The following is a 5,158-nucleotide window of genomic DNA, read 5'->3' on the forward strand; positions in this document are numbered from 1 at the left end:
ATATATATCGTTTTAGCAAGAACATTCCTTAGTACATAAAATATTTGATAAAATACGTGACTAAATATGCAGGTCAGAAGATGAAAAGAGTAAACTTCTTAGTATATTTATATACTTTACACAATTACATTCTATTAAATATAGTAGGCATGTTCATATTTCAGGTAGCTGATCTATTTTGAATTAACAGCACCAAAGGATAGATAAAGACTTAGCTCGAATATTGGAGCCAAAAACGTTTAAAGCAATCGTTAAATTATAGAAACTTTTTCGATAATTTAGAATCAACACATTTCATACATTAACTTTCTAATAGTTTTAGACGATGGATACAGTATTATAACTTTTCAGAGCTGGGAAAGGATGTGTACTTTCTTTATTTTAAGCTATATATTTCAATATTTTATCTGTAAAAAGTATTGTCTGTCCATCCTCTTACTGATCATATATGCAATTGATGTGCTACGACTAGGTAGCCAACAGTATTCAAGCTTAACTTCATTTTCCTGTTAAATGTATAACTGTTTTTCCAACTCGGTCAACGAACAGACTTGAGGAAATAAATATTCAAACTTTGTTAATTGCGGTTATATAGTAGAAAATGGGTATGCCGATAGATTTTCCATATCAGTTTCCTTGTTTGAACATCGAATTGCATTATTGATGAAAATAAACTTACTTAGATGCACATTACTAAAGCAGTTGAATCAGTTCTCGCTTGTTTTATAGTTGTTTGACGTGTAAAGATGGCTGCAGATATAAATCTCATTGTAGTAGTTCTAACTTTCGTTATTATCCTTTTCAAACAATTATTAGAAGAAATAACGATAAATCCTGTTATTTTCTTTGCTTCTCATTAAGTGAGACATGTCCGTGGGTCGTGATCTACAATTACTTTAATCATTGCGAGCCAATGATTTACTCTTTCGTTTTTACAGCCGACCTCCTTAATACTAATGACTTTGCATACATTAATAGCAATGCACAACACGTTGTTGCTCTAATTACAATATGTGTTCTTAATCATTTAGGGTTCGTATTAACTGTCAAATCGTTTATTTCAAATAGATGTGAATAATTCGGTAGATATGTGTAGTTAATTAGTGAACTTTTCAGAAAAATTGCTGCTCAAGGAAAAGTACAGCCGGAAATAGCGTCTGTTAAAAAAGTCATTCATCAACAACTTCAGAGTAAAAGTAATATAATTAGTTTGGAGTTAATGAGAAAGGATCTATTTATTTCCAGAATAATGTCCTGAGTGAATACTCCTTTAAATTAAAATAATATACTTAGTATATGCACATGAAGCAGCGAAGATCAAAATAATGGCACCAATATTTATTTTTAACACTTTCCTGTACACTAGAGCGCAAACCGTATTTGTCTAGGTGTTTTCTTTCGAAGAAAACATTTTTCCCCTGTAGATTTTGGGCGTTGAAATACGTTAAGATGTAAACGATGTCTTACTATAAGGAAAGTAGCGAACAATACACTTGTTGGTGTGTGCCGCTTTCTACTGAAATTTCTGGTTAGCATTACATGCCTGAGGAAGTACCTATCACTGCGGAGGTGGAATGACACTTAAACAGTATGTCTTTTCGTTCACTGACGTCGTTTACAGCGTTGTATAGTTTCACACACAAAATTCATAGGTAGAAGTGAAATCTCTGTTACAAGATCACGCAGTCAATGTTATTCTCAATTTAGCGTGCATAAACGTGTTAAACAACTTCAAGAATTTACTTTAAATTCACGTAGCGGTCACACAGCAATCTGCTCAGTTTATTTTCAAGAAAGACATAAAAGTTTTACCTTTAGATCTGAAACCGAACCAGACTCCTTCTAAGTTGCAGATCTATTACAAGATATAAACAAGGTGTCCCGAAATTAAGGCAATCGAAGTTTTGAGCTTTAATAACTATCAATAAATATGATAAGATATGAAAATTATACATCATTATGAAAGCTTTATGCGTCTTCTTTTTTGTTTCAAACTAAATAAATTCAGGTTTATGAATTAGATAACGGCTATAGGCCGAAAGCTTAAAACTAACCATACAACAGTCTTGAAAAATGTCAAGAAATTTCAAAAGACTTGTTCCACCGCTGATCGACCTGGACGTTGCTGAAAAAGAAGTGTGAAGATCCCTAAGCTTATCAAAAGTACCAGAGAAAAGATACGGTGAAATCCTCATCGTTCTATCAGAAAACTGGCTGCCACAGCAAGAATAAGCCGAACATCGATATATTCACATTCAACTTGTTCACTGTTTGTGTAAAAAGTTTCAGAAATTGTGGTATGTATAAATTCCTCATTCAGTATTTCTTTCTAGTTGTTTTCTGTCACACTGCATTTTGTTACATTCTAGATATTAAACTAAAATGATTTAATATCTTCGTAAGGGGTTTTTCCTTGATGCCTTGTTCATCTTTATAATCATTTGCAGTAGAGGAGTCGTTCACCGAGGATCCTGAGTTCATGCTTCAGTTATCAATTTGTCGTTAAAGGTTTAAAGTATAGTATATTAAATTTCTTCGTGATATGTAGCGTGTTTCCGGCAGGTATTTTCTTCTCATTAAACCTTTTGGTTTACCTTTAAAGTGATTGTGAGTTAGTGAGGGAGACGATCATGGTGATGTAATCGACTCCGTTTAGATTTTGACGCTTTCTTCCGCAGAAACATTTAGTCTTTTTTAATTTGATTAGCATTGACAAAACACTCGTTGCCTGCCAGAACCAGTGAAAGATGACTGGTGTCGAAGCTGCTTAGCTATGAAATGGTCTCAGTTTGAACGGGCTTCGTCCCAGTAATTTAATATATCTTAGATATCTAATTGAGTTTTCTCTATTGTTTCATATGGCTAAATATATATTCAACTAAATGGAGAGGCCAGCAGGAATTATCTGATACATTATACGGTCGGATATTTTGTGGTAGTGCAAGTGGATTTCAGTGATGTTGTCAAGTATAATTACCAAAGTAAAAAATTGTTAATTAACGAATAGTATTTTACTTCAGCTATTCCAACTGAGTCAGCCAGAATATGTAACATAAAGAAGCATGCATAAAAAATTACAGCTATAGGTGGAAAGAGATTTTTTAAATTGTAGAACAAAATATTCAGGCACATTTCTTAAAACTCCACTCTGTAGTACATGGAGGTATATTGCATGTATGAATGCATACATGATTGAATGCATGCATGCATGTTCTTATGTATATGTTTGAGTGTATATGTATATGTTTGATTAATTCAAGTAAAAATAACTGTGATTGCAAGAAAAATAACTACTAACTACATATATACCAGAAAGTGATAAAAAAAACTGAAAATACAAAAAATATCAATTTGTGGAGAAATGAAATTACATAGAACTCGAAAGTCGTTTAACTAGCATTGACTTGGCTCCATTTGTGTGTACTACGTACAAGGTGCGTTCAAAAAACCTCCGATCTTATTTTTACCCGCGAAGACTAATGCTGCGTAGGAAAAATTCTTTGGGTTGTAGGTAAAAATTTTCCCGCTTGTAGACCGCATCAATTCCGGGCTGATACGCCTAGAGTACAGACATCTAGTACGCGCTCGTTGGATTTTCGTTTTCACGCAAGATGACCGAAAGTATCAAGCAGAGAGCATGAATCCATGTCTCATCCCAATGATGATTGTCTTTATGAAGTCTGAGTCGTGTTTTGCACAGTCCAGCATATTTTGAGCAATTTCAAATCGGAGCTGTTTCAGCTGCTCCACCAGTATAGGCATTATTAACTGAACGAATGTGTTTTACAAATTTCAGCCGTACCCATTGATAACAAATTGGTTGTGGTAGCTTACAAAACAACACTACCTATGGAAATAAAGTTGTGTATTAGCAGTGATAATTATCAAAAGACTTAAATGTGATTCAGATACTCAAGTTGTAAACATATTCAAACATTTAGTTTAATAGATTCTTAGAACTTTAGAAACAAAATTTATAGTAACAAATTTGCTTTCGATTGATCCTTTACTCCCCATGAAATTTGTGGTTCTTACCAACTCGATAGTTCTTTTGTAATATCTAACTACAACATTAATGATGACAAACGAATACCGTTACTGCTTAAAATAACAAGGTGATTTCGAGCTTTTGATTGTAAGACACACGACAATAACAGTTTCAACAAATTAGAAAAACACAAACATAAACCTTCTGTAATTCTAAATATCAATGCTATTCAAATGAGCATAAATAATGAAGTATAAGAATTATGACAAGTTGATCGTACGTCTAAATTTGTGTTTGGAATCATACTGTTCCCCATGAGATCTGAATATGTGATTTGGCCCTCATCATGTTTCTCGGTTGAGTATCAATGATTTAGAGCGTATAAAATAAATGCGCAACAGTCTGGCGTTGCATTAATAACCTTATTTGTCTTTAATTGAAATTAAAGTTTATGGCGTCCTAATTATTAAATTAAATATCTACCGTTAAGATGTCAGTGCCGCCACTAGGTAGACTGATTGCCTGAAGAACAATAGCTTTCAATGTCGATGCAATGCAGATATAACATGGGAATACAATCATTATTAATCTACCCTTTCCGAAGTAGAGTGCCTGCGGCACATATTCAGTGTTTCGTATTTTAGAATAGTAGGCTGTAATTAAAAAGAAATTTGGATGTTATTTCTTGCGGTCCGATTAACCACACGAAGGTTATCTCATTGTTTCTAAATTATTTATTTTTAGCGAAGTGGAAATTTTTTTTGTTTTTTTTTTTGTATATTTAATGATAAACTAGGAAGTCATCAACCAGACTAAGATATAAATATTGAAGACTAAATTTAATGTATTTTTAATCACTACTAACCATGTCAACTAAACGAAATTCATTCAAGTACCGTTTTTACACTGATATGCACATACTCATTAACATCGGCTTCTCTCTGTTTCTCTCAGTCTGCACCCTAACTGTTCGACAAAGTAAGCGCTGATAGAACAAATGCTAGGCTGAAATATGTAGTGGAGGTGTTTCAATAAACACTTCAAAGCTATCCCACAGTATCGCCGTAGTTCGACAACTGAAACCTGTCAAAGAAAATAAGAGTAAAATAGTGTGAGTGTGTGTGTGTGTGTGTGCGTGTGTGTGTGCGTGTGTGTGTGTGTACATAATAC

This window comes from Octopus bimaculoides, chromosome 10, assembly GCF_001194135.2.
Source record: "Octopus bimaculoides isolate UCB-OBI-ISO-001 chromosome 10, ASM119413v2, whole genome shotgun sequence".
In the NCBI taxonomy this organism is placed as follows: domain Eukaryota; kingdom Metazoa; phylum Mollusca; class Cephalopoda; order Octopoda; family Octopodidae; genus Octopus; species Octopus bimaculoides.